This window comes from Sorex araneus, chromosome X (genome assembly GCF_027595985.1).
Source record: "Sorex araneus isolate mSorAra2 chromosome X, mSorAra2.pri, whole genome shotgun sequence".
Lineage (NCBI taxonomy): Eukaryota > Metazoa > Chordata > Mammalia > Eulipotyphla > Soricidae > Sorex > Sorex araneus.
Window position 1 is genome coordinate 59791777 of NC_073313.1, and position 21700 is coordinate 59813476.

Sequence of the window (21700 nt, forward strand, 5' to 3'; positions counted from 1 at the left end):
TACTAAATCTAAGATAACTGTTTAAATGGATACTGGCTAAGGAAAGGGGAAAGCAATACACCTTAGATGGAATTCTGAGTGTGGTTTTGCCCTCAATGCTTCCTGGAAGGAAGGGCTTTACATCTGTTGTTTGTGCTACCTCACCTTTGTGTAATTGCTACCCCCAATCTTAGATGTTTTTCTCTTAACTGACACTGGAGGATGGGAAAGAAGGGTGGAGAGACTGGAATGAGAGGAGTGTGAGTCTGGCCAGAAATTGGAATAAATGGCAACTGATCACAACCAGCGTGTCCCCCACCCCATTTTCTTCTTCTTTTGCCCATCAACCTCAGCTACTGACCACCAAACACATTCGGCGCGGCGCGTACCCCCTTTGTGAACTCACAGTTGACCATACACTAAGCATGTTCATTGACTCTCTCAGCCCCAAATATAAACAGTCTAAACTGTGCTCAAAAGCAGTTACTAAATTAGTGTCAGAATAGAATTTACTGTCCAAGAGAAGATAAAAAGCGAACAGTAGCCAAGACCTGGAAGCAGCCCAAGTTCCCAAATGGCAGATGAGTGAAGAAGGTGTCATGTATACACACAGTGGAATACTGTTCAGTTCGAAGAAAAGATTAAATCTTGACATTGGCTGCATTATTAATAGTGCTCTGTCAGGGATCATGCTCATTAAGTAAGTCCAAGGGAGAAAGGCAAATGGCAGCTAACCTCACTCCTAATGGGATGAACAAAGTAAGAAAGCAGTGTCAAGTGAAAACACTAAGGCGTGGGCCACGGAACTGATGGTCTGATTAGCTCCCCCAATTTTTTGATGGGATTGCTTTTATTTGTTGGGCTTAGTGAATGTTTTATGTCACTTGTATCACTTCTCATCCCATTGATCTTTCATTTTCGAGAGTGGGTGCCAGTAACGCCTCCATTCATTCCTGTCGCGTGCTAGTGTAGCCCAATGATATCTATTCGCTCCAGGAACAGGAAGAGCCTCAAAACATTCATTCAGGGTTTTGAAGAAGAAGTCTGACCATCTCGTAGGTGGGCGGCCACACAGTCTTTTGATGTCCCGTGGAATCCAGTCAGTAACAGCTCTAATCCAGCATTTGTCTCTGAATCGCATTACGTGTCTGGCCCATCTGATTTTTGATGTCTTGGCAAACGAGACAGTGTCCCTGATTCTGAACCGTCAATGGAGGTAAGAACTCCAGATTCCTTCTCTCACTTGAGTGAAATGTGATACTCCAAGGATAGCTCTTTCGATTCCTCTTTGGGATACCCAAGTAGTGTTCTCATCCTGTTTTCGTAGGGCCCGGGTCTCTGAGGCATGTGTCAGTGCAGGAAGAAAGGTGGAGTCGAAAAGATGTGCCCAGAGCTAGAGGTTCTTTGTCCTCTTAACCATTTCTTTGACACTCTTGAAGGCGTTCCCCGCTGCTCTCTTCCTCCTGTGCAGTTCTGACGCCAAGTCATCCCTCATGTTGAGTTCTCGACCCAGGTACAAATAGCTGCTGCATTCAGAGATGCTCGTTCAATTGAGAGCAAATGAAACATCAGGGACTAGTTCATTTTTCATGAACATTGTTTTTCTGAGATTCAGCTGCAGTCCTATCTTTCCACACTTGCAGTCGAAGTCAGCCAGCATTTGTGCCACGTGGCTAATGTTTGGTGTTATTAGACTGATGTCATCAGTGAAGCGGAGATAGTGTAGTTGCCGATCGTCTATATTCACTCCCATTTCTTCCCATTCCAGTTGTCGAATAACGTTCTTGAGGGTGGCACTGTACAGTTTCGGTGAAATGGTATCACCCTGCCAAACCCCTTTCTTTATGTCAATGATCACTTCCTTGTAGAATGGTGAGATCCTGGTGGTGTATCTGTAATGCAACTCACAGAGGATCTTGATGTACTGAGTTTGAATGCCCTGTTTGGCTAGGGCTTCGATGACCACTTCAGTCTCAACAGAATCGAAGGCCTTTTTTAAACAGATGAATGTTAGACAGAGCAGCATCTTGAACTCTCGCGAAACTTCCATGAGCTTGGTCACTGTGTGGATATGGTTGATCCTGCTGAATCCTTTTCAGAACTCGGTTTGCTCGCATGGTTGTCCTTCATCTAGTGTTCTGCCTATTCTATTCAGAATGACTCGAGTGAACAACTTGTAGACGACGGAAAACAGGCAGATTGGGCGATAGTTGCCAATGTCGTGGATGTCTCCCTTCTTGTACAATAGAATGGTCCTGCTGATTTTCCATTGGGATGGAAGCTTGCATTTGGACAGGTAGCATGTAAAGTGGTGAGCCAATGTATTGATGAGTACTAGCAACAGATTCTTCAGGTGTTCGGGTCTAACCTTGTCTGGGCCAGGTGCTGTTCATGTCTTTACTGATGAAATGGCATGTCAGATTTCGGAAGGGGGGGGCATTGGGAATGACATATCCATCTTGCAGAATTTGGTATGTAGACAGGTGGGACATGGCTGTCAAAGAGATTCGAGTAGAAATCGTGAATAATCCTCTCCATTACCCTTCTGGAAGATGTGATAGATCCATCAGGACATCAGAGGTCAGTCATCTTGGTCTTGTAGTTGGCGAAGGACAGGTGAGCATTGCGAATACTTTTCCCGGCTTCTGCTGCATTGGCCAACACTGCAGCTCTTCTCTCTTTGAGGTCTTCCTTTATCGCTTATCTGCATAGCTTTGTGAGCTTGGGCGTTAGCTTGTGGTTGCCTGAGGCTCGTGTCAAACCATGTTGGCAAATGAGCACGAGAGTTTCCGAAGACAGGCGCCTGTTTGTGGCTTTCCCACTCTTGGTGTTCTTCACATAGTCATGTAGGTGCTGAACCAGTCAATAGTATTCCTCATAAATGTTGTCAACAATGGCATCTTCCCACGTTGTTGCAATAGTGCCAAAGAGCTCCCAGTTCGTGGTCATTCTGGGAGTTCTCTTCTTAAACTTATTCTTTGCAGACCTTTATCCCCGTTCTGTGAAGTAGAATTTTGCACGAAGGAGATAGTGGTCCAATCCCATTTGGAATTTTGGGACAACAGTGACATCGGTCAGGCAAAACCTTCGATTGAATATGATGTGGTCAGTTTTGTTGTGGTACTGTCCACCGGGAGACTCCCATGTCCAATATTTAGATTTGGCCTTCTGGAACTGTGAGTTACCATGGATGGTCTTGGTTGACTTGATGAACTCAGACAGTCTCTTACCCTGTTCGTTCCATTCTAGGCCATGGGTCCCAATGTGGAGTTCTTTGGTCGACCTTCTCAGTCCTATCTTCGCATTAAAATCACCAGCAATGATCTTGTAGATGGTGTGGTCTTCTTTATAGAACTTCTTCAGCTCCATGTAGAACTTCTCAATTTCTTCTTCATCATAGTTGGATGTTGGTGCGTAGATGATGAAGATAGAAACTGCCGATAGTGAACCACATCTATTCAAGCGTAATCATCCGATTTGGGTTGTTAGGCATTTGAATGAACCAATGCTCATGTCTAAGTTCATGCTGACAAGGACACCAACGCTACTGACTCATCTGTTGTCACATGTTCCAAGGAACAGTTCTCCAGAGTTGAAAATGGCATGATGTGATTGATGCTTTATCGTTTCGGTCAGACCAATGATGTCGTACCTGATCTTCTGCACTTGCACCACCAGGTCCTCGATGGATGCTTCTGATGGGGGAGGGGGAGAGGGAGAGAGAAGGGGAGAGACTGGGAGAGGAAGGGGAGAGAGGGGGAGAAGGAGGAGGAGGTAGAGGGGGAAAGTGAAGAAGAGAGAGGTGGAGAGAGATTGGGAGGGAGAGAGAGGACAGTGCCTGCCATCTAGGCCGGCTGGGGGTGGTGGTGTCAGTAGGTATGTGGTATTGGTGGTGGGAAATGCACACTGGAGGAAGGATGGAATGGGTGTTGGAATATTGTATGACTGAAACCCAATCATGAAAACTTTGTAACTCTGTCTCACTGTGAGTCAATCAAACAAAAATTGGGTGGTCTGTGTTTGCTGAACAGAGAGAGACAGGTCAGGAGAGCAAGCTTATTGCTTCTCGGCCTTTTGGCTAAGATCAAGTGTAGGAGAGCAAGCTTATTAGGGGCTCAGCGCTAAGGACCCCAGGTCAGAAGAGAAAGACTTGGAGCTCTGTCTGCTCAGTGGGTCTCTCTTTAATCCTCTAAAGGTGGGCTACAATCTACGTACCTTATCAGTGGGACAGGGGAGACAGAGGGAATAAGTGAAAGAAAAATAATCAATACATCGTCCCCACCTGGTGCAGCTCCAGGTGCTCTGAAGGCAAACAGACAGTGTGTATCTGGCCCATGTTGGTGCGGCTTTTGGTACCACCTCCCAAGTACTGCCATCAATCTGCTGGGCCCAGTGCTCTCCCCATCAATCTGGTCTGGTGGCGCTAAACGCGGTTGATTGGGGTCATAGAAGAATGCTTCTCCCTCCCACTCTTCTTTAACTCATGGAGTCAGTTTCACATTCCCAGTCCCCATAATATTTTCTTAATTTTCACCACAGCTTCATAATTCTCATTACCTACAGCTTCTTATTTGTCATTACAGTCCCAGTTTATTTTTAGTCTTGTTATAATTGCCTTTGGAGTCTAATTGAAGTTACTTCTGAAGTCTATATTGTGTTAAGGTTTATAGGCTTGTTGGTCTTTGGGTCACACCCAGTGGTGCTCAGGGCTTACTCCTGGCTTTGAGCTCAGGAATCACTCTTGCCATGACTGCGTAGGAGGGTGGGGAACACCATATGTGGTGCCAGCCTCCTTCTTGCTGTGCTACGCACTACAGGCCTCTGTGGAGTTTTATCAGTGGCTTCTTCGATATATTTTCGGGATTCTGGTGTAATCTTGAAGTCTTTTACCCACTTTATTTTTATTTTATTTTATTTTATTTTATTTTTTGCTTTTTGGGTCACACCGAGCAATGCACAGGGGTTACTCCTGGTTCTACACTCAGGAATTACCCCTGGCGATGCTCAGGGGACCATATGGGATGCTGGGATTCGAACCTGGGTCAGCCTGGGTCGGCCGCGTGCAAGGCAAGCGCCCTACCCACTGTGCTATTGCTCCAGCCCCTTTTAACCCACTTTAAACAAACTTTTGTGAATGATATGAGATATGGTTCCAATTTTTTTATTTTTGCATTTCTCACCAGTTTTCTCATCACCATTTGTTGGAAACATTCCCTTTTCCACTTCATTTACCCAGCTTCTTTGTCAAACATTAACTGTTCATAGATCTGAGGCTCACAGAGTTTTGGCTGCTACAGCCTTATAGTATAATTCGAACGCAGTGCTTCCTATATTCTTTTTCAAAACTACTTGGTTATTTGGGGAGTTTGTGATTTCACACAAATTTTAGTAGAGTTTGCTCTAAACATTTGAAGAATGCACTCAGAATTTTAATAGGAATTGCACTGGTTTGTAGAATGCTCTAGGCAGGATGATGACGATGATGATTTTGACACTGTTCCTTGTTCTAAACTATGAACATGGATTTCCTGGTGCCCTCTTCTTTTTTCAATAGTGACTAACAGTTTTTAATGTGTAAATTTTTCTTAGCACTGTAGCACTCTCACTGTCATCAGGTTGTTCATCAACTTGCTCGAGCGGGCACCAGTAACGTATCCATTGTGAGACTTGTTGTTACTGTTTTTGGCAGATCGAATACGCCATGGGTAGCTTGCCAGGCTCTGTTGTGCAGGCGAGATACTCCAGTAGCTTGCCGGGCTCTCCGAGAGGGACAGAGGTATCGAACCCGGTCGGCCCCGTGCAAGGCAAATGCCCTACATACTGTACTATCGTTCCAGTCCCAAAATCTTTCATATCCTTTATTAACTTGATTTTTATATATTTAATTGTTTTGGATACCATTTTCTTCCTCCCTTCCCCTCCCTCCCTTCCCCTCCCTCCCTTCCCCTCCCTCCCTCCCTCCCTCCATTCCTCCCTTCCTTCCTTCCTTCCTTCCTTCCTTCCTTCCTTCCTTCCTTCCTTCCTTCCTTCCTTCCTTCCTTCCTTCCTTCCTTCCTTCCTTCCTTCCTTCCTTCCTTCCTTCCTTCCTTCCTTCCTTCATTCCTACCTTACTTCTTGTCTGTCTTTTTGTCTTTCTTTTTTTTAAAAAAATTTGTATTACTGAATCACCGTGGGGGTACCATTACAGACTTACAAACTTTCGTGTTTGTGTTTCAGTCATACAGTGATTGAGTACCCATCCCTCCACTAGTGCCCATTTTCCACCACTAATGGTCCCTGCATCCCTCTAACCACCCCCACTACATTACCCCCCACCTCACACTTCCTCTGTGGCAGGTCATTCCATTTTGCTCTCTCTCCTTTTGGGTTTTGTGGTTTGCAATAGAGGTATTAAGTGGTCATCATGTTTTCTCTATAGTCTACTTTCAGCCCTTCTCTCTCATCCCAAGAGGTCCCTCCTAGCACCCTTTACTTGGTGGTCCCTTCTCTATCTGAGCTGCCTTTCCCCCAGCATGTGAGGCTGGCTTCTAAGCTGTGGAGTAATACTCCTGGTATTTATCTCTGCTGTTCTTGGGTGTGAGTCTTTCATTCTATTACTTTACATTCCACAAATGAGTGCAATCTTTCTATGTCTGTCCCTCTCTTTCTGACTCATTTCACTTATCATGATACTTTCCATGTTGCTCCACCTATATGCAAGTTTCATGACTTCATCTATTCTAATAGCTGCATAGTTTTCCATTGTGTAGATCTACCAAAGTTTCTTTAACTGTTCCTCTGTTTTTGGGCACTCGGGTTTGTTCCATATTCTGTCTATTGTAAGCAGTGCTGCAATGAACATGTAGGTGCAGATGTCATTTCTACTATACTTCTTTTCATCTCTGGGATATATTCCAAGAAGTGGTATTGCTGGGTCAAATGGGGGCTTGATTTTTAATATTTTTGAAAAGTGCCCATACTATTTTGCAAAAGGGCTTAGCCATTCGGCATTCCCACCAGCAGTCTGTGTGTGGTTGACTTCTATCTTCAGTGCATCATGGTCTGCAAAGGTAGTTGATACAATTTCTGTCTTCCTGATTCAATTGACATATGTTTTGTGACCCAGCACATGGTCAATTTTGGAAAATGTTCTGTGTGCACTGGAAAAAAATGTTTATTCTTTCTTTTTGGGATGCAAACCCCTGTATAGATTTATTAGTTCTCTCTTGTCTATCTCTTCCTTCAAAGCCAGTGTTTACTTGCTGCGTTTTAATCTTGTAGATCTATCTAGAGGTGATAGGGCAATGTTGAAGTCTCCAACTACTATTGTGTTGTTAGCAATGTCCTTGTTAAAATCTGTTATCAGTTGTTTTAAGTATTTAGCCCGTCCCTTATTAGGTACATACATGTTTAGGAGTGTGATTTCTTCCTGCTGTACTTATCTCTTGACTATTAAAAATTGGCCTTGGCTGTCCCTTCTAATCTTTTTCAACCTGAAATCTATGTTGTACTAGTATGGCCACCCCAGATTTTTTTGAGGGAGTTGTTTGCTTGCAGGATTGTTTTCCATCCTTTGACTTTGAGTCTGTGTTTGCTCTGACTGTTCATATGTGTTTCTTGTAGGCAGCAGAATGTTGGGTTTAGTTTTCGAATCCATTTTGCCACTCTGTGTCTCATAATTAGTGCATTTAGGCCATTGACATTGAGGGAGATTATTTTAATGGGTTTGTGCCATCTTTCTATTGGGGTTTGTTGTGCTTGTAGGATTTTTTCTTGTCTTACAGGTCCTTCTTTTAAGTTTTGTTTTGAGTCTGTGAAACTCCTGAGCTGTTGTTTATCCATTAAATAGTGTATCGTTCCTTCGAGTTTGAGTGAGAGTTTAGTTGGATAAAGTATTATTGGTGAGGTGTTCATTTCATTAAGTTTTTTTACTATATCCCCCCATTGTCTTTGGGCTTCGAGGGTTTCCTCTGATAGGTCCGCTGTAAATCTAAGGGGTGCTCCTTTGTATGTGATTTCCTTCTTTGACCTTGTTGCTTGCAGTATTGTGTCTCTATCCACAGCATCCATCATTCTGACTATGGTATGTCTTGGAGTCTATTTACTAGGGTCTCTTTTAGCTGGCACTCTTTTGGGCTACTTGGATCTGGCTGCCTGGATTCTCTAGCTCTGGGAACTTTTCAGCAATGAATAAATGCCATTGCTTTCAGGAACAGAGTAGAGCACAGACACATGAGAGTACCAGGCCAGTAAGAATCGCACTGCACAGCCAGAGCCTTAGAAACCAGGGCTGGTGGTGTAGGTGGGTTAGAACGCTGCAGCGGGTTCCAGGAAAGTGAGGCAGAAGACTTTACAAACCGCCAGTGTGCCCTCTCAAACAAAAATAAATGAACAAATCACCAGGTATTTGTGACTAAAATCTCCAGACTCACCTGGAGTCGGGAATGGGTGACCTTCTTCTATATCCTTGTGCTTTGGGTAGCCTGGGAGTCATGCCCAGGAACTGCCTCTTGTACCATCTAAGCTCATTAATGGCCATGATCCAGAGATACACAAATAAAGCTCTCAGAAGAAAGCAACATGGAACGATATGCTGCAGAAATGCCTCCAGACCCCAAAGTCACCATCCATTTAAAAAATTAACCTCAGCTGTGTAGCCTTAGTTAAAATTTTAGAATTCCTGGAGTGTGTGACATTTTATATGTTGGTAATCTTTTATACAAGTGCTTACTGGGTGAGATACAACAATCTTTACACACTCCCTTCTAAGGGAACTATTTTTGATCATTTTAAAGCAGATTATTCATAACAAGCAATACAAAATAAATTATTTAGGTCCTGCTTTGGGGGCAGGGCTTGGGGCTGAGATGGAAACATTGAAAATATGGTGATGGTAGGTGTAATGGTGGTGGGATTGGTGTCGAGATAATAAATGTAACAAATTATTGTGAACAACTTTATAAAAATAAAATTAAAAGAAATCAAAGATCAAGTATGTTGCATGCTGGCTTCACCATGACACCCGTATCTCCTGGCAGTAAAGCCCAGTCAAGCACAGACCCCCTCAGAATGGCAGTGCATGGGAGTTTATGACTTCTCCTTCTCCCATCAAACTAACAGAGGGAACCATAGTAAGTCTGAGATAGATCCTGTCAAAAATCAATGTGGGGGCCAGAGAGATAGTACAGCAGATGGGGCACTTGTCTTTAAGTAGTGTTTTGTAGTTTTATTTTTATAGGCCCTTCACTTCTTTAGTTAAGCTGATCCAAGATATTCGATTTTCTAAGTCACTATTGTGAACTGATTTCTTCTTCTTGCCTTGTTTCTGTAGCAAAGGTTTTAGCAACTATATCAAATAATAGAGGGGCATCTCCACACGTTTGGATGGGCCTCACTCATGAAGGTACCGGCAGAGGAACCCAGGTGTGTGTAATCCCATCAACGGCCAACATCCAGAGACTTAAAAGCGAACTCCCAGAAGCGCGCAGCTGCACAGTAACCTACTTCTCCCTCTGGGAGAAAATGGCAAGCTTCTGAGAGTTTCCTGCCCACATGGGACAGCCTTGCAAGCTTCCCAAGGTGTATTCATATGCTAAATCCAGTAACAAGCTGGATCCCATTCCACTGACCCTGAAAGAGCCTCCAGTGAGACATCATTGGGAGGGCCAAGTCGAGAGAGACTTCTAAGATCTCAGGGAAAGGATGAATGGAGAGGTTACTGAGCCCGCTCGAGAAATCGACGATTAACGGGATTTCGTGATCGTGATCATGATCAAACAATAGTGCACAAAGGGTATATTCTTGCCTTGTGCCTGATCTTAGAAGGAAGATCTCAACTTGTAACTTTGTTGTAGGTGCACTCCTATTTTGTTGAGAGCTTTTATCAGTATCTTCAAAGCTGACACGCCACTGGCCAAGCAAGTGAAAACAGAGATAAATAAATGGGACTATCTCAAACTAAGAAGCTTCTGCACCTTAACAGAAACAGTGACCAAAGTACAAAGACAATCTACAGAATGGGAAAGGATATTTACGCAGTACCCATCCGATAAAGGGTTGATAACAAGGATATACAATGCACTGGTTGAACTCCACAAGAAGAAAACTGCCAACCTGGTCAAAAAATGGGGTGATGAAATGAACAGAAACTTTCCCAAAGAAGAAATCCGAATGACTCAGAGGCACATGAGAAAATGCTCCACATCACTAATCATCAGGGAAATGCAGATCAAAACAACCATGAGATATCATCTCACACCACAGAGACTTGCCCACATCCCAAAAAAACAAAAACAACCGGTGTAGGCGTGGATGCGGGGAGAAAGGGACTCTTCTTCACTGCTGGTGGGAACGCGGACTGGTTCAGCCCTTTTGGAAAACAATATGGACGATTCTCAAAAAATTAGAAATTGAGCTTCCATTTGACCCAGCAATACCACTCCTGGGAATATATCCCGCAGAGGCAAAAAGGTATAGTAGAGATGGCATCTGTATTTCTATCTTCATTGCAGCACTGTTTACTATAGCCAGAATCTGGAAAAAACCAGAGTGCCCCAAAATAGATGACTGGTTAAAGAAACTCTGGTACATCTACACAATGGAATACTATGTAGCCATTAGAAAACATGAAGTCATGAAATTTGCATATAAATGGATCAACATGGAAAGAATCATGTTGAGTGAAATGAGTCAGAAAGAAAGAGACAGACATAGAAAGATTGCACTCATATGTGGAATATAATGTAACTGAGAAGTACAGTTGGCAATGATGCAACTTCTGGCAGATATCTCTCTGGACTTAGTTACTAAAATACTAAAATACAGAAACCCAAAACCGAGAGGCCGCTAAGTGTGGTCACTCGACCTCATACCTCTTCATCCTCAGCAATGGAAAACAAATTATCTAATGCTTCCTTTTCAGCAGGTCTGACTTTAGGGGAGAGACTCTCCAAGCAATAATAGTGAGTTTTGTTGAAATACTGAATGCAATCAAAGTGAAAGTAAAGTGAAATTTATTAGTTACACAGGCAGGGGAGGCTAAGGGTGGGGGGGCTAGGGGCGTGGGGGGTTAGGGGTGTGGGGGTGCGGGGTGGAGCTATACTGGGATTCTTGGTGGTGGAATATGTGCACTGGTGAAGGGATGGGTATTCGAGCATTGTATAACAGATTTAAACCTGAAAACTTTGTAACTTTCCACATGGTGACTCAATAAAAAAATTAAAATTAAAAATAAATAAATAAAATGAATATATCCTTCCACAAAAAAAGAATACCATATAAATATAAGTATGCAATTTCATTACAAAGATTGGGATATTTTCACATAATCATATAATTAACTGATCTTAGTAGTGGTGCATTCCAGTCAATAAAAAGTAATTTACTAAAAAAAAATGAATGTTGAATCTTCTCAAAAAAAAGTTCTGCATCGACACTCTTCTAGACTATCAATAAGCCAGAGCCCCACGCCGGCTGATGACGGGAAATAACCATCCTCTTCGTTTTTTTTTCCCTTTGTCAGACAGCGTGGCGATTACTAAACAGGCATGAACTCGGTGGCGCGGGGCAAGGGGGAAAAAGAAAAGTTATGTAACAAACAGCGGGACTTAATATCTCTATATTCTTAGCAATGGAGAACTATCAAATGCCTCCTTGGCAATAGAACTGTCTTTTTCTTTTTGGGGGGAAACCCCAGCAACGGTAGTGAGTTGTGTGTTGAAACATGGAATGTAATCAAGATAAGCGTAAACGAAGTGAAACTTATCACGTACAAGGGTGGGGACTGGGGAGGTGGGAGGGGGCGGCAGATATACTGGGGGGGTTGGTGATGGAAGATGGGCACTGGTGAAGGGAAGGGTGTTTGAGTATTATATAACTGACATAATCCTGAGAACTATGTAACCCTCCACTTGGTGATTCAATAAAAAAATTTAAAAAAAAGAAAAAAAGTTCTGCATATATTGATAGGATCACATCATTTTCATCTTTGATTTTGTTTACCTGGTATATATTTTTTACTTGGTTTGCATGTTTTGAACCATTCTTGCATCCCTGAGATGAATCCTACTTGATCATGATCTATGATTATTTCATATATAGTTGGATTCCATTTGCAAAGGTTTCGTTGAAGATTTTTGCATCAATTTTCATCACGGAATTTGTATTCTTGTAATTTTCTTTATTGATATCTCTGTTTCTGGTATTTAGATAATTTGGCACTTTAGAAGCTCTAATTGGAAGGTTTCTATTTTCTTGAATAATTTGGAAGTGCTTGAGATATATGGACAATACGTTTTCTTTGAAGATTTGCTAGATCTTACTAGTGAACTCATCTGGACCATGGCTTTTGTGTTGGGATATTTAATTTAATTTAATTTAATTTTGGTCTTTGGGTCATACCTGGGAATGCTCAGGAGTTACTCCTGGTTTGGGACTCAGCAATTACTCCTGGCAGTGCTTAAGAGTTACTCCTGGTTCTTCTCTCAGGAATTACTCCTCGTGGTGCTTGGGGGACCCTATGGGATGCCGGGAATTGAATCAAGGCAAATGCCCTCCCCACTATACTATTGCTGTGGCCCTGTGTTGGGATATTTTTAACGACTCATTTTTTCGTGACAATTCTGTTCAGATAGTCCATTGACATTTTGAATCATTTTCCTGATTTCTATGCCATTGACTTCTGCTGTAATTTTTAATTATTACTTCCTTCGACTTACTTTGGGATTCATTTGCTGTTCTTTTTCCTAGTTGTTCCTACTGTGTGGTTAGGTCACTGACTGAGCTTTTCTTTCCTGATGCAAGCCTGTTTTGTGACAGACTTGCTGCTTTTTCCTGTTCTGTTGTGTCCAATAAATACTGATAATTTATATCTTCATTGTCACTAATATTTTGGACTATATTTCTTTCTTGATATCTCCTTTAACTTAATAGGTAGCACTGTAGCACTGTCATCCTGTTGTTCATCGATTTGCTCCAGTGGGCACCAGTAACGTCTCCATTGTGAGACTTGTTGTTACTATTATTGGCATATCAAATATGCCACAGGGAGCTAGCCAGGCTTTGCCATGTGGGTGGGATGCTCTTGCTAGTTTGCCAGGCTCTTCGATAGGGATGGAGGAATCAAACCTGGGTTGGCTGTGTGCAAGGCAGATGCCCTACCTGCTTCCAGTCCTAGAAAGAAGAGAGATATTAAAAACCAATGCCTTAGAACATTCTCAGAAACTTCCATATAAAGTTATGTGACAAATAAAAAAATTATAACGTGAGGTGGTACTTCATTGTTTTGATTTGCATTTCCTTGATCATTAGTAATATAGAGCAGTTTTTCATGTTATTTTTTCTGCTATTTGTATTTCTTCACTGAAAAAGTTCCTGAAATATCTTCTCCCCATTTTGCGATAAGGTTGGTTTTGTAGAGTTCTACCAGTGTTTTATATAGCTTGGATATTAACGCTTTGTCAGATGAGTGGTGGGCACTCATAAAAAAAGAATAAGTGTTGGCACGAATGTGGACAAAAGAACCCTCATTCACTTTAGGTGGGAATGTTGACTGATCCAGCCTTCTTGGAAGATAATATGGATATTCCTCAAAAACTAAGATTGAGATTCCATATGATCCAGCAATTTCACTCCTGGAATACACCCCAAAGGCCCAAAAGCACAACACAGAAAAGACATTTGCACCTCTATGTTCATTGCAGCAACACAACAGCCAAAATATGTAAACAATCCACAGTTCCATAAATAGATGACTAGATAAAGAGACTATTGTGCATATACACAGTGGAATAGTACGTGGTCATAAGAGATCATGTCATGCAATTTGCTACAATAAGGATAGATGTGGAGAGTACCAGGTTGAGTGAAAACAGAGAGAGGAAAACTCAATGATCTGACTCATACACGTGATATAAAGAGGCTTTATAGGGGAATATCAAATGCCCAATAGCAATAGAAATGATGAGCAAGAGAACAGGTCTGCAGAAAAAAGCTTGCCATTAGGGCAGGTGTGGGGCCATAAGTTAGGGAAGGGAAAACTAGGGCTATGGGGAAGGGGAAAATGGCTACCACAGAGGCAGGCTGGAAGGCTGGAGGAAAACTGCTGACATTGGTTGAGAGTAGTGGCCATTGGTGAAGGAATTGATGTTAAAACAATATAAGTCTGAAAACGACAAAGCCATTTAGTCCATGCATAAAACTAGAAATGAACAGAATAGTCATCTAAAGTTATCTACTTTCCATGATCTGTAAGTGTGAATACAAAACAAATCTCAACTTGGCAATCATGTATTTGCAATAATGTAACTAATATATCTTGCTTGTCAATGAACTTAATGGTACACATTTGCAAAGTATAATTGTAAACAGGTTTGAATTTATGTATTCTAAAAAATAAATATCGTGTGACTTCATTTGTATATTCAATAACTATAATTATAATTAAAAACATAATATACATTGAATACTAGCAAACAAATTGAATTGTAGCTGATGAAACATTATTCTTTTATGTAAATTACATGATAGATTTCACTATATGTAAGACTAAACCAGAAATAGCACATCTATGGTATAATATATGTGTGAATAATCACTAGTAGAGCTACTACAATCTTTCATAGGAAAGAATAGTACACAGCGCTAGCTTGTTTTAACTTTGGCAATATTCAAGAATTCAAGAGTGCTTCAGTGGCCACTCAACACCTTTATTGCGGGCCGTAGAAGCTAAATAGAGAGAGAGAACAGAAGGGAATGCCCTGCCACAGTGGCAGGGTGGGGTGGGGGGGAGATGGGATTGGGGAGGGTGGGAGGGACGCTGGGTTTACGGGTGGTGGAGAATGGGCACTGGTGAAGGGATGGGTTCCCGAACTTTGTATGAGGGAAGTATAAGCACAAAAGTGTATAAATCTGTAACTGTACCCTCACGGTGATTCTCTAATTAAAAATAAATAAATTTAAAAAAAAAAGAATTCAAGAGTGCTTAATATATATTCAATACTATGTTGTTCAGTTTCCAAACTTTGGAAGTTTTTCCAAATTTTGTTTTGTTTTGGGGCCACATTCTGTGGTGATCAGGGTTTACCTCTAGGTCTCCACTCAGGGATCCCTTCTTACAGGGCTCTGTGGACCTTACAGGATGCCAGGGACCAAACCTGGGTCAGCAAGCACATTGCCCACTGTATTATCACTCCGCCCTCAATTATTTTTTTATCATTAATTTCTACCTTCATGGCACTGTGGTCTAAAAAAATTCTTGATATTATTTCTGTTTTTATAACTTTATGTACACTTTAATTGTGTTCATCTTGTGGTCTATCCTAGAGAATGTTTCTTGGGCACTAGCAAGGAGTTTGCCCTATGATGAGAATGGGGTATTGAGTTCTTCCATTACTATAGTGTCACCATTTATGTATCTCCTCAGGTCTATTCGCAGTTGCTTTATAAACTTTTCTGTCCTTTCATTCAATGAATATATGGTTGATAAGAGTTTCATTCTCTTGATCTATTCCTCCCTTAACCAATATGTAATTTTCCTGTCTGTTTCTTAACTTTCTTTAGCTTGAATGCTGTTGAGGTCAGTGATGATATTTTGAGTTTCATCCAGTCTGTACTGTGACTTATTGTGATTTTAACTACTTCTCTTTGTTTTCATGTACCACTTAGCCTGTAGGGTTATTTTCCAGTCTGTCACTGTGAGCCTGTCCTTATTGTGAGAATTCAAATAATGATAAGTACAGAAGTATTCTCTTAAGCAACAGAAATGGGATTTTGTTTTCCTGGCCCGTCCAAGCGCTCTGTGAGTTTTGATGGCAGAGTTCAGTCTATTGACATTTATAGAACTTACTGATAGGAAGGACTGGAGCAATAGCACAGCGGGTATGGCATTTGCCTTGCACGTGGCTAACCCGGGTTTGATTCCTCCGTCCCTCTCAGAGGGCCTGACAAGCTACCAAGAGTATCCCGCCTGCTTGGCAGAGCCTCGCTAGCTACTCATGGCGAATTCGATATGCCAAAAACAGTAGCAACAAGTCTCAAAATGGAGACATTACTGGTGCCTGCTCGACCAAATAGATGTACAATGGGAGGACATTGCTACTGATAGGAAGGAATTGGTTGCCTCGTATGTAGGAGGAGTTTGCTCGTTGGTTTTTGATGAGGCCATTTTGCATTCCTAATGGTACTAGTTTAGTAGCTACAAATGTCACCAAGCTGCTATTTGTTTCAGAAAGTTTTTAGCCCTCCTTCAACTCTGAGTGATATGCTTCCAGGATGGAGGATTCTTGGTTTGAGGCTCTTTTTTTGTAATTCTTTGTAAATATTCTTCCATTCTCTTCTTGCTTGTAGAGTTTCATTAGATAGATCTGCTGTGAATCATATTTTCCCCTTGTCTCTGAGATTTTGCTTCTTGCTGCTTTAGGGAGTCTGTGTTTCTTCAGTTCTTACCACTTTGACCATAATGTGATCAAAGTTATTGGTACTCTTTGGGACTATCGTATGAATCAGTGCTCTAATTTCCCTCTTCAGATTGGGGAAATTCTTACCTACAGTGTTTTCATCTAGCCATTTTGTCCCTCTCCCTCTGTCCTCCCCTGGGATTCCTCTGATTCTGAGGTTGTTCCTACTATTCTTGCCAACAATATCTCTTACATGTTCTTTGTTTTTATCAGAATCCTTTCATTTGACTCCTCTTTGGGATAGAGCTGTGTATTATATCTTTGAGGACAGTGATGATATTTTCAGTTTCATCCAGTCTGCTACTGTGACTTACTTATTGTGATTTTTAGCTATTTAATCTCTATTTGGGGCTTGAGCGATAGCACAGAGGGCAGGGCATTTGCCTTGCACATGGCTGACCTGGGTTTGATTCCTCCGCTCCTCTCGGAGAGCCCGGCAAGCTACTGAGAGTATCCCACTTGCACGGCAGAGCCTGTCAAGCTCCCTGTGGCATATTCGATATGCCAAAAACAGTAACAACAAGTCTCACAATGGAGACGTTACTGGTGCCTGCTCGAGCAAATCGATGAGCAACGGGATGGCAGTGATACAGTGATTTCTATTGGAATGAGTGCATTCATTTTTCCTACCAGGCTCTCTTCCAGTTCATGGATTCTCTTCAAATATTCTTCAGGTTATTAAACATCTATAAACTTGCTGTTGCAACATGTTTCTTAGGCAGATTAGAAAGATCTGATATACATGGGGGTCTTCCTGGACTTTTGTTACCACCTGTTGACTCAGCTGTTTCTTCGTTTTCCCCAGGTGTCATTGTCTGAGGGTGGCTGTGTGACTGCTTACTACTCTGGAGCAGTGGCTGTGGTTCATTCTATTCAGGGACTCCTGCTGACATGGGCGGTCATGGAGGTGCTAGGTAGAGCCCACGGCTGCTTTGCATGCATTGCATGGCTGATCCTGGGCAGGACTAGTTCAGGGATAATTCCTGCTGACCTGGGTGGGCTTTGCTTGAAGGATGGACTTGGCGACTACTCTGCACAGCTGAGCTGGCATGAGAGAATGGGTGGCAGAAATTCTGATATTTGTTGGTTCAGTTTGTTAACCTTGAGGATTTTATCTATGTTTGTGAACAGTGATTATATTCTCATTATTGCTTTTATCATGTGTTTGTCTTAAGATCAGGCTGACTTTTGAAGTTGAAGTCGTTCCTCATTTACTCTTTGTGGAGAGAGATGAGTAATATTAATGCATTTGTTCTTTAAATGTTCTGATTCACCAAAGACATCTTGACCTGAAGTTTTCTCTGTGCAAATATTTTTATTTTTCGTTTTGTTTTTTGGACTAAGCCCAGCAGTGCTGATTAAGCCTTTTATGGCTCAGAGTTCAGGAATCACTCCTGGTGGGGCTTAGGGGACTAAATGGGATGCTGATCGAACTCAGGTCAGCCACGTGCAAGGAAGCACTCACAGCTGTATTACTGCTCCAGTCCCTGTAGAAATGGTTTTTAATAACAGGGTATTTAAATTTATGCAGGATTGATAGAACAATAAACTTCATCTAGTTTTCATTTTAACATATTTTCTTACAGATTTTAAACAATTTTTAATTGAATCACCGTGAAATAAAGTTACAAGTTTTCATGTTTGAGTTTCAATCATACAATGATCGAGCACCCATCCCTCCACAAGTGCACGTTCTCTACCACGATTGTCCCTAGTATACCCCCCTTTCCAACCCCGTTCTGCCTCCATGGCAGACAATTTCCCCCTTACTCTCTCTCTTTCCTTTTGGGCATTATGGTTTGCAATACAGATACTGAGAGGTTATCACGTTTGGTCCTTTATCTACTTTCAGCACACATCTTCCATTCCGAATGATTCCTCCAACCATCATTGTCTTAGTGATCCCTACTCTATTCCAGCTACCTTCTCCCCCAGCTCATGAGACAGGCTGCTAACTATGGAGCAATATTCCTGCCCCTTTGTATTCTGTCCTTGAGTGTCAGATTTTAAACAATTTTTAAAATATTGAATCACCATGAGGTACAGTTACAAAGTCGATCATTCTTTGGTTTCAGTCATACAATGTTTTAACACCTGTCCCTTCATCACTGTATATTTCCCACCAACAATGTCCCCAGTTTCACTCCCATCACCATAACATGATAAACTATTATATAATAATTTTATAATATTTTCTGTATGGCAGACACTTTTCTTCTCTCTGGGATTTCTGTCTTGATCCTCCACTGACTCCATTTTCAGCTTAGTTTTTGCTCACTGTTCTTTTGGTTTTTTTAAAAAATTGAACAATAAGGATTTTAATTTCTTACAAGTCAGATTTTAGAGCACGTGTTATTGTTTCATTGTTCTGATGTCCTGTTGACTTTCTCTGAAATTATTAAATAAACTCATTTGAAGAATTTTTTTAAAATTATCTCTTTCTTAGAATTGTTCAATTTGTTCACCTATGTCTTTTCTTTCAGTACTATGATTTTCTTCAAATATCTCCTGATTTGTGATTGCCTATTCATGTACACTAAGGACAGTTTTGATTCATTATCAGTAGCTAATATGTGCTTCATTAACAGTTATGGAGAATAGATCATTTCACAAAACTTATTCACTGAGTGGAGGATTGAATAATTTTTTCTGAGTGTAAGTCAGTAGATGTTGTGACAGTTTTCTCTCAAAATACTTTGACAAGTTAGTTATTATATCCAAAGTAAGGGAATCTCCATGCTGCAGCAGATCATTTTAGAGGATTTAATTCCTATGCAGAACTGTATTTTCCTCATATGCCCTATTATTTGGTTGACATTTGGAGATATTTCTTCAGTCCCAGTACATATAGTAGAAGCTCATCATGGAATATATTCCAAATTTTTTAAATGACATTGGGTCCTAAGTACTGTACTGTATCCAAGGTAATCTTTATACTCAACTTTGTGTTTGTATTAGTAATGGCAGTATGCATTGTTACAGATTTTCTTCAATACTTTCTCACCATGATAATTTTTCTGCCATTCTGTTTCTTGTTTCTGCTTCCTAAAAGCTTGGAATTTCTTTGAAGCATGTCTCTTATGTCTGTACAATAAGTTAACATTGCATAGTCTGCTAAGAATTTCACTGTTGATATGATACCAGCTTTCTGTCTTGTAGCATTTTCGTTTTCGTTTAATGATAGTTGCCTATATGTATTTTTGTACTGTGGGGGATGGTTTTCTTTATTCTTTTAACAGTGACTTGGGCATTGAGGAAGTAAACAATGAAGGCACATAATAATTCGAATATTGACCTCCTCTGACTCTTCTTCACCAGATATTTATCTGTGCTTTCTTTGAGTTCCAAGGAGTTCAAGGAGATATATTATGTAGTTCTTTGCATTTTTCTTTGATTAGAAGATATTATCACCCATATTCATACTATTAAGCTATTTAGTTATTTTTTACCCAGATAATTCATGCACAGCTATTGGTGTTTTGAAGAATGGCTAAGACAATCATTATAGTTTTTCAAACACACACACACACACACATATATATATATGTATATATATACATATATATATGTATATATACATATATATATACATATATATATCAGTCAGTTATTTGTTTAAAACCTTCAGCAAAAGCTACCTACTATGGGCTGTGGATATATAGCATATATCAGTTTTATCACGGAGAATATGTCAAACTTTTCTAATCATGTTGTCAGAACAAGATTTTAAAACCCTTCTGACACATTCATTATCTCTATATGGGGTAATCTTGGTTCAATCAATTGCTCAGTTTCATTCAGTTAGCTTGAGACAGCCCAATAGTAAATCTTACATCTTGTAGCTTAATATATAAAAAGACTATCACCATAAATGATATTAGACTTTTTCATAGTGGTTTAAAATTGTTTTCGTCAACCATTTACTGAGCATTGTTCTTTTCCACCTGTTTATTTCCTGTGGCCTCCTTCCTACAAGGAGAATTAATATAGTTTTGTGCCCCCGGCCCCTTCCCAATTTAATCAATTTTCTTATTTTTAAAATTTTATTGAATCACTGTGAGATAGTTACAAGCTTTCATGTTTGGGTTACAATGATCAAATACCCATCCCTCCACCAGTGCACATTCCCTACCACCAATATCCCCAGTATACCCCCTCTTTCCCACCCTGCCCCTGCCTCCATGGCAGACAATATTCCCCATACTCTCTCTCTAGTTTGGGGCATCATGGCTTGCAACATAGACACTGAGAGGTCATCATGTTTGGTCCATTATCTACTTTTGGCATATACCTCCCATCCCAAATGATTCTTCCAGCCATCATTTTTTAGTGATCCCTTCTCTATTTCATCTGCCTTCTCCCCTCCGCTCATGAAGCAGTCTTCCAGCTATGGGGCAATCTTCCTGGCCCTTGTATCTACTGTTCTTGGGTGTTAGCCTCATGTTATTTTATTCTATACTTCACAAATGTATTTATCCAATTTTCTACTGTGTTCTCTTTGGAATATCTTTGGGGTACACAAGGGTACCTGGTTGAGAACAGCTTGATTAAAATAAAAATTTCATTCTCCAACTTTCAGATCTTCTAATCATATGACGGAACTAGTTTTTATCATCTTTTCTGCCTTACTCTGTGTATTTATACAGAAAACTCTCTAATTGCCAGGGGTCTGAGAGAGATGAGTCACGAGAACAGACTCCCCATTAGGAAAACATTAATAGATCCAGGAAGTTGCCCTCTGTGGACATGAAGAGCTCTCTGCTGAAGTCATGGCAGACATTAGTAGTCAAGTTCTGAGTCAGCCAGACTGGACCTTTTTCTGAGCTTGAAAACCTCAAGCAGCTCATTCCTGAGAGGCTGCAGTGAGGTCCTATTTAGTCACGGGACTCAGGCTGCAGTGAGAGAAATCTTACTTTAAGGGGCCCCTAAGTGACATTGGGTGCTGCTCACTGGGCACTCAGAGGGAGTGAATAGGTGTCTGCAATTTTCAGAGAACAAAGAGCATTGGAGGGACTTTGAAAGACAGGAAGATATTTTCTGTTTACTTGTTGGTATTGTTCTTTTTGAAATCATAGCTTCCTGCTGGAGCAAGCTACCCAGTGGAGAAAGTTCAGTATTCCAGTTGGAGATTCGGTCCAACAAGGCGACGCATCCTGAAGTATGTAAGTCCTGCTTTCATCAGGTGCTTCCGTTTGATCCTACTTTGGCCATTTCCACTGCTAGAATTCAAGCAGTGACATGGATACTTCAGCGGACAGGTTGCTCTGTCTCACTGTTCCTTTCCTGGC